Below are 12,124 nucleotides of genomic sequence, written 5' to 3' on the forward strand. Positions count from 1 at the left end.
CTGGATAACTACATGCACTTGCCAAATGCAACATTGCTTGCAAATGTACTCCCTGAAGCTATGTAAGCTTTATAAGAATGGTAATAGCCTAATAGGATGCGCAACTGTACAACCAAACATGACATCGCTTTATTGTAACCATTCTTGAGGCTTTTGTGAAGAGCACCAAGGAGACTATGGGTAGAGATGGAATCAAATGATAACGTTATGCAGCAACCAACACAACTAGATTATGCTCTCGTTGGGTGTATATGACCTGAAATAGTTAGTAGAATGTTCATTCATGCACATTTGCTAGTATTCGCTAGGCACTTGAAATTATTTCAGATGGGAGTCGAATCCTCATGCGTAGCCCCGAGAATGAGACTGGGACACATACCGTGGGTGAATGCGACGTCATGGTGAAGGAGAGACAAAGGTTGACGAGGTAGGGAAAGGGTGGGTTGGTCATTTTGATGGATGTATCCTAAGCCCGAGACAAGGATGCCGTGGTCATCCCCAGCAAGGGCTCGCCAGAGGCGGGACGACGCGGCTCGTAAGGTTTAGACGGAGGAAGAAAATGAACAATAACCGTCGAATGCAGATCGGACGGAAGAACAAAGTGATTGAGGTGATATATTAATTTCGGTCGCCTGAAGTATAGCCGGCCCGTAATTGATGTGCATTTCTCGTCGAATACAGTAATTCTGTTTTTTCTGAAAATGGATACAATAACATCTTAGTTTTGCCAATGACACACATCAGCTCGGTTTATAAATAGCGACTCTGTCGAACCTAGCAAATTTGCGCGGTTTCGTTGCTGTACGGAAACCTTCAGCACGTCAAATTACAAGAGGCTGAGATCGAGCTAAATAGCACATAGCTTGCGTATATCTCTATATACGAATATGCAGTAAGCTACCAGTACTATTAGCTAATTATTATTGCCATTATTTATCCCTGAGTTAAATCGGGCGGCGCGGTCAATCTCGGCCATCGTCCCGGGGCTGAGAACGACGCAGTTGGAGGCGCACCAGTCCAGGTAGGCCTCCTGCATGGACAATGCTGGCGGCGGCGGTGGCCGTGCCGGAGATGGCCGCCGATCATCCCGATCGTCAGGAGGAGGAGGCGGAGGCGTGCGCGGAGGGGCGGCGCCGGTGAGCCTCTGCACGGTGAGCGCGAAGTCCTGCGGCGGCACCCGGTAGACGTTGTCCTGGGCAGGGTCGCGCCGTGTCCTGCTCCTCGTCGCCGGCGTAGACGTCGCCGGTCCCTGCCGATGGTGATCATTCTCCATTGATCCGAAGGAGGAGGTGCGTGGCGCGGCCGATGGGTCTGGAGCTGAGGTTCGGCCGGTCAATGAGCTGCTGGGCATGCAGTCAAGCGCCGGAGAAGCTTGGTCGTACCATCTCAGCAAGGGTATATATACGCCGGGTCGCCGGGGCCTCGGCGACAGGGACGTCCACGCAGAAGATGACGTCACACATGGCGGCTCACCCTGTGGAGGCCTCCCTGGGTGCTACTTGGATTACGTCAGCACGGACGCGTCTCGGCCTGGCTCGCCTCATTCCTTTACCGTGCCTCTTTGGAGGTGGATCGATGCATCTTGTAAATAAATTAAAGAATGGGAACGCACCGAACACCTCATCGGTTACCTACGTGAGTGCGTGCCCGCATCTTGTAGTAAATTAAAGAGTCAGCACACACGGAATGCACATGCTTGACAAAACCATATTCATTCGCCGGTCAAATCTTAACGATTTTGTTCCCCAGCTGCGTGCTTTCAGTGTGTAGTGTATTTAGATATTTAGTTAGGGGAACAAAAACATTGCCCTACCCCCCAATCGATGCAAATATGGCCTACTAGATTATTTCTTTGAGTTAACATCACACATGCCAGAATCCCCTCTTCAACAATTTCTAGGCCCTTCAAAATACTTCTCATATACTCCCTTCGTCCGAAAATACTTGAAATTAAAATGGACAAAAAAGAATGCATCTAAAACTAAAATACATCTAGATACATCCTTTTTTATTCATTTTGATGACAAGTATGTAGAAGTGCATGCTCTAGCCAATGCAACCAAAAGAACGATCTGATGGAAGAGACTAGGCAGCACATTATACGTCAACACTCCCCCTCACGTGTGGCTTCCTCAGACCTAAACGTGGACCGAAAATGGGCTGCAATTTAATTGCGCCAGCCGGGTCTTGAACTCGAGACCTCTTGGCTCTGATACCATATAGAAGGGAGAGAGCGGATTGATGGAATTGTTGTTATATTGCTTGAGCCTCATGGGCATATATATAGGAGTACATGATCTACTTGGAGTACAAGACAAGCCAGAATATTCCTAGTTTATCCTATGTTTCCTAATACAATCACGTTACTCAACATCCCCCCGCAGTCACAACGGTAGCGACGCAGACGGTGAGACTGGAGAAGAATCCGAAGGCAAGCTGACGGACACCCCCCACAGTCGTAACGGTCGACGCATCACGGAGTCGTGGCTGGAGTGACAACCGACGAGGTTGCTCAAGCAAGGCGGTAGCCTTTTGTGCCGTTTGTCGATGTAGCCGAGAGCGTAGGTGGTGTAGCCGTGGTCGAGGTTGCCGTGCGAAGAACGTCGTGGTCGAGGTCGAGTCGGGGTGCCGGTGTCGAGGAGCTCGCCGTGGAGCCGCGGGCGCAAGAGGGTGCCGAGTTAGCATGGGCGCAGTGGTGTCGAAGTAGTGGTGCGCCGAAAAGAAGATGTGGTTGACAACGCGTTGCGGCGGGTTTGCCAAGCTCGGAAACACATCGTGGACGAAGGCACGCATCGGTGTTGCCAGCACCGCGCATGCGTAGACGGACGAAGACGAAGTTGACGAAGCGCCGACCAGGCTTGCCAGGCCCGGAGACACATCGTGGATGAAGGCACGCATCGGTGTTTCCAGCACCGGGCATGTGTAGACGAGGGACCTGCACGATTTGTACGCCATGTCGGAGAAATCGGAGAGGCCAGCAGAGAAGAACTCGACTACGATTGCGGCGTCCATCGGCGCGGGGCCAATGTCATCAACGGTGGTCGGAGTAGACGAAGTGGTCGGGGTAGATGACGGCGACGCTGGCGACGGGCTGGTGCTGGATGAAGACGAATGGGGTGGACGGGCGGCTGCGGCGGCTACGGGGGTAGCGGCGGCGGCCGAAGAGGAGCGGCGGCGGCGGCCTGACGACGGCGGCAGCGGCTAGGTTAGGAGCGCGGCGGCGGTGCTCGAAGTAGGCGAAGAACCCTGACAGCGTGACGAAGACGGCGCGGACGGTGGAGTTCCCGCGCCAAGGAAGACGGCGCGACGCATACCACGGGAGGTCGACGCGTAGTGACGACGGAGCGGACCACAGGTCGCGGCGCTACGGCCCGAAGGGGCAACACAGCGGCGGCAGGCGGGTCGGGGCGACGGCGGGAAGACCTCTGGGCGGCGGCGGGGACCGCGGGCCGCGACGCTGCGGCCCGAAGGGGCGACACAACGGCAGTTCACGAGTCGGTGCAACCGCGGGGACGACCTCGGGGCGGCGGCGGTGACCACGTATCGCGACACTATGGCCCGAAGGGACGACGCAGTGGCGACGCACGAGTCGATGCAGGCGCGAGGAGAACCACGGGGCGGCGGCGCTGCGGCCCGACGGGGCGACGCAGCGGCAGCCCGATGCTCGACCGGTTGAGAGGCGCGCTGAACTCAGGGACTATCTTTACGGGACCTGCGGAGGCGCGTGTAACCGACGGGCCAGGTCGGTCGCGCGATGTATGCTATCTCTTGAGCACTGCGTTGGTTTTCCCCGAAGAGGAAGGGATGATGTAGCAAAGTAGCGTAAGCATTTCCCTCAGTTTTTGAGAACCAAGGTATCAATCCAGTAGGAGGCTACGCGCAAATCCCTCGCACCTGCACAAAATAAATAAATCCTCGCAACCAACGCGATAAGGGGTTGTCAATCCCTACACGGCCACTTATGAGAGTGAAATCTGATAGATATGATAAGATAAATTTTTTTGGTATTTTTGTGATAAAGATGCAAAGTAAAATAAAAGCAAAGGAAATAACTAAGTATTAGGAGATTAATATGATGAAGATAGACCCGGGGGCCATAGGTTTCACTAGTGGCTTCCCTCGAGAGCATAAGTATTCTACGGTGGGTGAATAAATTACTGTTGAGCAATTGACAGAATTAAGCATAATTATGAGAATATCTAGGTATGATCATGTATATAGGCATCACGTCCGAGACAAGTAGACCGACTCCTGCCTGCATCTACTACTATTACTCCACTCATCGACCGCTATCCAGCATGCATCTAGAGTATTAAGTTAATGAAAACAGAGTAACGCCTTAAGCAAGATGACATGATGTAGAGGGATAAACTCATGTAATATGATGAAAAGCCCATATTGTTATCCTCGATGGAAACAATACAATATGTGCCTTGCTGCCCCTACTGTCATTGTGAAAGGACACCGCAAGATTGAACCTGTAAGTGCATCTGGTGCCACCCCTAGTTGGTTTTGAAGTATTGACGACAAACCTAGTTGAGGGACTAATGTGTTTGTGAGAATTGTAGGATAACACAGGTAGAAGTCCCTCATTGATTCGATTTTCCTACCAGAGATGACCCCTAAAAATGTATGAAGACATTGAAGTCAAAGGTGGTATGTGAAGACATTCACATTGAAGACTATGACAAGAGAAGACATCGTGCGAAGACTACGGAGCGCGAAGACTTAGCGGTTTCGTCGTTCTGTGTTTTTCTTTGTTGAGTCATAGGAACCACCGTACTGTTAAGTGAGATCCAAGAGAACCAGTCAGAATGACTGAAGTGATGCTTAACCAAAATCCTATGTCTTTGAGTGAAGACTATGAGAGCAAATCTTGTCCAGAGTTGGATAAGTCAGCTTTGCTTGTAGCCCAAGTAAAGTTGCCGTGTGTGTTTGAAATCTGACCGTTAGAACATGTGTCAGTTCCTTAGTGACCCAGGGTCATTTCGGACAAATCAGGTCGGGTTGCTTAGTGGCTATAAATAGCCCACCCCCTACAACCATAAACGGTTGGCTGCTCAGAGTTAGAGTACGGCTTTTGTCGTTTGAGAGCAACCCACCTCGAAGCCTTTAAGAGAGAATTCCTTGAGAGGATAAAGCCCTAAACACCCAGAGCCAAAGAGTGTCAGGCATCACTTAAGTCTTCTTGTCTGTGTGATCTGAAGACTTATTACACTTGAGGACTGTGAATCCTCTAGCCGGTTAGGCGTCGCGTTCTGAGCATCCAAGAGTCATTGTGGATCGCCGGTGAACGAAGTCTGTGAAGGTTTGGAAGTCTACCTTGAAGACTAGAGTGATTGGACGAGGACTGGGTGTCCTTAGCTCAAGGGGAATAAGGTGAAGACGAGGTCTTCTGAGTTGAATCTCAGCCTCCCTAACCAGACGTACAGTTGTCACAGCAACTGGAACTGGTCCAACAAATCATTGTCTTCAACGAGTCACTGGTTTCGTCCTTCCCTTCCCTTTACTCACTGTTGGTCCTTGTGAAGTCATTGTACGATTGCAACACCATTTGACTTCACTGAGTGATTACTTGTTCTGATCGGCTTCACAATATCTTCCTACTTGATCCTTACTGCCTAGCTGCTATTAGTCATTGTGCTTTCACTTCATTGAATACTTGACTATGGTTTGCCTAGTGTAGTCTACCTTCCGCTGCATGGTAATAGGTTTATTTCTATCGTTTGTCTTCGAAACTTACATGTTTTGAAGACTTTCATAAAAATCGCCTATTCACCCCCCCTCTAGTCAATCACTAGCACTTTCAATTGGTATCAGAGCAAGGTACTCCCTTGTTCTGTGTGATTCGGTTTAACCACCGGGAGTTTTAGCTATGCCGACTGCAGGGATAATTAAAGTCTCCGCTGCGTGCCCCGTTTTCAATGGAACTGAATATCCCTACTGGAAGAATAAGATGCGCATGCATCTCGAAGCCATTGATGTCGACCTATGGTATGTCGTCAAGAACGTCGTTCCCAAGGCTGGAGAAGGTGTCACTGATGCTGATGTCAAGAAGTTCGTTCAACTGGACTCTACTGCCAAGAATATCATCTGTGGCCATCTGACCAAAGGACAGTATGGCCGTGTGAGTGCTTTGGAAACATCTAAGCTAGTCTGGGACTAGCTCTCCAAGGTCAACGAAGGCGTCTCAACCCAGAGAGATCAGAGAATCAGTGTCCTTCGCAACCTCTTCAACCGCTTCAAGAGAAATGACAATGAGAATGTCCAGCTCACGTTTGATCGACTCACTGGCATCACAAATGAGCTTCAAGCCCTCGGCGCCACTGAGATCACCAAGCATGAAGTCGTCAAGACACTCCTGAGATCACTTGACAGTTCGTTTGACACCCTAGCCCTGATGATTCAAGAACGCCCTGATTTCAAGACACTCGATCCGTCTGACATACTTGAGAGGCTCAACACACACGAATTTCAGCTTTCTGAGAAAAGAGACATCTACGGTCCCAACTATGGGCGAACTCATGCCTTGAAGGCAAAAGCTGTCTCCTCATCTGAAGAAGAATCTGACAGCAGTTTTGATGATCCTGAAGACATTGGAAAGGAGTTTGCTATGCTTGTGAAGAAGTTCCAAAAATTCACCAAGAAGAAAGGCTTCAGAAAGTCTTCACGATCAAGCTCAAGGAATTATGAAGCTTCTGCTCATGACTACAAGAAAAGAACATGTCACAAGTGCAAGAAACCTGGCCACTACATCTCTGAGTGTCCACAGTGGGACAATGAGAACAAGAAGAAGAAGAAGAAGAAGAGCAAGGAGTATGACTCTGACGACAAGAAGAAGAAATACTCAAAGTCTTCTTCCAAGTCTTCCTCAAGGTCTTCATCACACAAAAGGAGATCATCTAGCAAGGCACGTGCGTTTGTTGGCAAGGAAATGGATTCCGAGGAGGAGTCTGCTTTTGAGGAGGCGGAGGTGGAGTCTGAGGAGGAGTCCGATTCTGGCGTTGCGAGTCTGGCTACAACATACGTTGCCAAGTCCATCTTCAACACTGAAGACAATGACTTCATCACCGACACCGATGCAAATGACAAGGACTACTCCGCTCCTTCCTACTGCTTCATGGCACACAGTGCCAAGGTAAACACACGCACTACTCACTATCAAACATCTAGTGACGATGACTCTGATTGTGGTTCCAAACCCAGCTACAAAACACTTGCTAAAATTGCGACTGAACAACAGAAAGCTATGGAACACATTCAAAAACTGTTAGACAAAAGCGATGATCTGTTAGACGCTGAAATGACTCGATCTCAGTCCTTAATTGAAGACATAAAAAATCTTCACGTTAAGTATGAGGAACTTGAAAGTCGTCATGAAACGCTCTCAACAACTCATGAAAGGCTTTCCTATGATTATCTTCAAAGGAAGCAAGATCTTGAGAAATTGAGGGCGGCTCATGAAGATCTTCAAAAGGAAAATGAGTCACTTTGCGCCAAACAGATCAGTTCAGCTCAGGAAGGATTTAAACCATCATGTCTTAAATGCATTGAGCGTGATAACGCTACTTCTGTTGCTAAATGTTCTACTGCTGCTACTGTTGCAATATCTTCAACTATTGATGTGGTAACTAACCCCTCTGCTGAGGATACCACTTCTATTGCTAATGGTTGAAGACACTGCTTGAAACAGGGATGTACAAAAGTCTCAAAGGGCATCAGACACTATGTGATGTCCTCAAAAGGCAGATCCTGAACCGAAACCCTAGGAAAGAGGGTGTTGGGTTCGAAAGGAAAATGAATGCTGATGGCTCTTACTGGAAACCTGAGCAGTACCTCAAAACCACATGGGTTGCTGCAAAGGAACCTTCAGCGGATCCATCCACTCTATCTGGCTTCACTTGTGCTAATCCCATTGTTATTGATGAATCCTTTGATGCAAACTATAAACTGTTTAAGAATCAGAATGGTGAAGTGTTTGCCAGGTATATTGGTACTAACCGCAGGAATGGACCTCCTATGAAGAAGATCTGGGTGCCGAAAAGGTGTTTGGAGAATCTTCATGTGAATGTCATCATGACACCACAAGTGAAGAAGACAAACCCCAGACCACAGGCTTCATACGGTCCAAAGGCTTCATACAGACAGAGGACTCACCTGAGTCGCACTAACACAAATGTTTTGCAGGGAAACCATACTCAGACCTGTGAATATAAGCGCGTTTCATCAAATCGCCATGTTCATAAGACCAAGAACTATTCTGCTTATTCTTATGAGTACTATTGTCCAACTACAAGACTTTTTGCTAGGGCTCCAAAGCCAAAGTTCTCAGATGCTGCACTTAGACTCATTGCTTCGAAGCCACCCTTGAAGATGTGGGTGGCTAAGAAAGCTTAACTCTCTTTTGCAGGGAAAGGTCTCCAGCCGAAAACCAAAATCGTCTGACACTATTGCTGGGGACCTTAAATATCTTGTAGGGCGCAAGATCAAATGCCCAAATGGTCTTATTATGTACTTTGTTCCTGAATCGCTTGCTACTTGCCCTATCAGTCCTAATCTCGATCTAAGTTTTAATAATCCACTGGTTCATCAAATGTTTTTGCTTCACAATTCTCTTCGTGAAGCCTATCCCCCTAACTGCACTGTAGGGTACGACACCAGCTGCTTCAGAATGGATTATTGATAGGGGGTGTACAAATCACATGACTGGCAAGCGAAGCCTTCTCATGGACTCAACTTTACGTCCATCTGACAAAAGTCACATCACATTTGCTGAGACTGGTAAAAGCAAGGTATTGGGTCTAGGTAGAGTTGCAATCTCAAAGGATCAACACATGGATAAAGTCATGCTTGTTGAATCCCTTGGCTTCAACTTAATGTCTGTCTCAATGCTTTGCGATTTAAACATAATGGAATCTGACAAGTCTCTAGTGTTTGAAGGGTATAGGAAAGATGATTTGTACATGGTAGATTTCTCAGCAGGACCACAACTTGCAGTATGTCTTCTAGCAAAAGCTTCTGAATGCTGGCTCTGGCATCGAAGGCTAGGGCATGCTGGCATGAGGAACCTCCACACCCTTGCAAGGAAGAAGCATGTCATAGGCATCGAGGGCGTCAAGTTCAAGAAGGATCACTTATGCGGTGCCTGTGAAGTAGGAAAGATGACGAGGGCCAAGCATCCCTCAAAGACAATCATGACAACGACTCAACCCTTCAAACTGCTCCACATGGATCTTTTCAGTCCCACTCATTACTCAACTCTTACTACTACTGCTTGTCTCTATGGCTTTGTCATTGTTGATGATTATTCAATATATACTTGGGTGCATATAATCCTCTACAAGACTGAAGTGCAGGATGTCTTCAGACGCTTCGCCAGTCGAGCAATGAACAACTATGGCGCCAAGATAAAGCACATCAGAAGTGACAATGGCACTGAATTCAAGAACACTGGCCTAGATACATATCTTGATACCTTAGGCATCACTCATGAATTCTCAGCTCCGTACACGCCACAGCAGAATGGCGTCGTCGAATGCAAGAACAGAACACTTATTGAGATGGCCCGGACGATGCTTGATGAATACAGGACTCCAAGAAAATTCTGGCCGGAAGCCATTGATACTGCATGCCATATCATCAACCGTGTTTATCTTCACAAGCTTCTGAACAAGACATCCTATGAGCTCCTTACCGGCAAGAAGCCAAATGTCAGTTACTTCAGAGTATTTGGCGCCAGGTGCTGGATCAAGGATCCACATCACACTTCAAAATTTGCACCAAAAGCACATGAGGGTTTTATGCTTGGATACGGAAAGGATTCACACTCCTACAGAGTCTTCAACCTTTTTCACTATAAAGTGGTTGAAACAGTGGATGTGCGGTTTGATGAGACGAACGGCTCACAAAGAGAGCACTTGCCAAATGTGCTAGATGAAGTTCCATCCAGTGAATCAATCAAACTTATGGGAACTGGAGAAATCATACCGTCTGAAGCTCAGCCTGAAGAGGAACTCATCATCTCCGCACCTGATCAGCCTAAAGACAATGCTTAGCCTGAAGACAATCCCTCTAACGATGACAATGATCAGCAAGAGCAAAATCTTCGTCCTGTACATCCTCGTGTTGCAAATGAAGTACAGATTGAGAGAATAATTGATAGCATCAATGCACCAGGTCCACTCACTCGTTCAAGGGAAACACAGCTAGCAAATTTCTGTGGGCACTTCGCATTCGTCTCAATATATGAACCCAAAAAAGTTGAAGAAGCCTTCATGGAACCTGAATGGATTCAAGCTATGCAAGAAGAGCTTCAACAGTTTGAGCTGAATAATGTATGGGAATTGGTTAAGCGTCCTGATCCTCGCAAGCACAATATAATAGGCACCAAATGGATATATCGCAACAAGCAAGATGAGCATGGTCAAGTTGTCAGAAACAAAGCTCGTCTCGTTGCTCAAGGATACACTCAAGTTGAAGGGATTGACTTCCATGAAACATTTGCTCCTGTGGCTAGACTTGAAGCCATACGCATACTGCTGGCTTATGCAAATCATCATAATATTCTTCTATATCAAATGGATGTGAAGAGCGTTTTTCTCAATGGCAAGATTGAAGAAGAAGTGTATGTTGCACAACCGCCTGGCTTTGAAGATCCAAAACATCCTGACATGGTGTACAAGCTCAACAAGGCACTGTATGGCCTCAAACAAGCCCCTCGGGCTTGGTATGACACACTCAAATACTTCCTGAAGAGCAAAGGCTTCAAATCTGGTTCCCTCGACCCCACTCTCTTCACGAAGACATATGATAGTGAACTGTTTGTGTGCCAAATATATGTGGATGGCATTATCTTCGGATGCACCAATCAGAAATACAGTGAAGAGTTTGGATATATGATGCAAGAGCAATATCAGATGTCCATGATGGGTGAGCTGAAGTTCTTCCTTGGTCTTCAAATACTTCAGCAACGCAACGGCATCTTCATATCTCAAGAGAAGTACCTCAAAGATTGCCTGAGGAAACTTGGTATGCAAGACTGCAAAGGCTTCACGACGCCAATGCCAGCCAAACATCATCTGGGTCCCGACGACAATGGTAAAGAGTTCGATCAAAAGGTATACTGCTCCATGATTGGTTCTTTACTTTATCTATGTGCATCTAGGCCAGATAATATGCTTAGTGTTTGCATGTGTGCTCGATTCCAAGCGGCACCAAAGGAATTGCATCACTTAGTTGTGAAGCGAATTCTTCGATATTTGGCTTACACCCCTACACTAGGATTATGGTATCCAAAGGGCTCAGAGTTTGATCTGGTTGGATTCTCGGATGCTGATTATGCTGGTGACAAGGTGGATCGCAAGTCTACATCAGGCACATGTCATTTTCTGGGATGATCACTTGTATGTTGGTCTTCAAAGAAGCAGAACTGTGTATCTCTCTCCACTGCTGAATCTGAATACATTGTTGCTGGATCTTGCTGCGCTCAGCTTCTGTGGATGAAGCAAACACTCAAAGACTATGGCATTCATCTGAAGCAAGTGCCACTCTACTGCGACAACGAAAGCGCCATCAAGATCGCCAACAACCCAGTTCAGCACTCGAAGACAAAGCACATTGAAATTCGTCATCACTTTCTCAGAGATCATGTTGTGAAGGAAGATATTGATATCATACACGTCAACACTGAAGAGCAATTGGCAGATATCTTCACCAAGCCCTTGGATGAGAAGAGATTTTGCAAGTTACGGTGTGAGCTAAATATCTTGGAATCCTCAAATGTCCTGTGATCAGGCACACATCCTAACACTTATGCATATTGATGACTTAGATGTGCAACACACGAAGTAAAGTATATCTTCAATCAATGAATACATACATTCTAAGTGTGAATACATTAATGTGGAATTTGACTTCGGAGCGCCATGATAATTGTGCGCCGTGTCTGGGTCTAATACTTCCTATACGGTGGGTAACGCCACCACCAAATTCTTCTGTCTGAAGTGTTTTACCCATGGTGTTACATTTGCTATGTCTTCACATTTGGTTTGGCTTCAATCTCAACCTGTCTTCATGATTATCTTCACTATGTTGATTATATATATCTATACTAGTGTTCAGTCCT

This window comes from Triticum urartu, chromosome 1A (assembly GCF_056163025.1).
Source record: "Triticum urartu cultivar PI428250 chromosome 1A, HENAU_Tu73, whole genome shotgun sequence".
Lineage (NCBI taxonomy): Eukaryota > Viridiplantae > Streptophyta > Magnoliopsida > Poales > Poaceae > Triticum > Triticum urartu.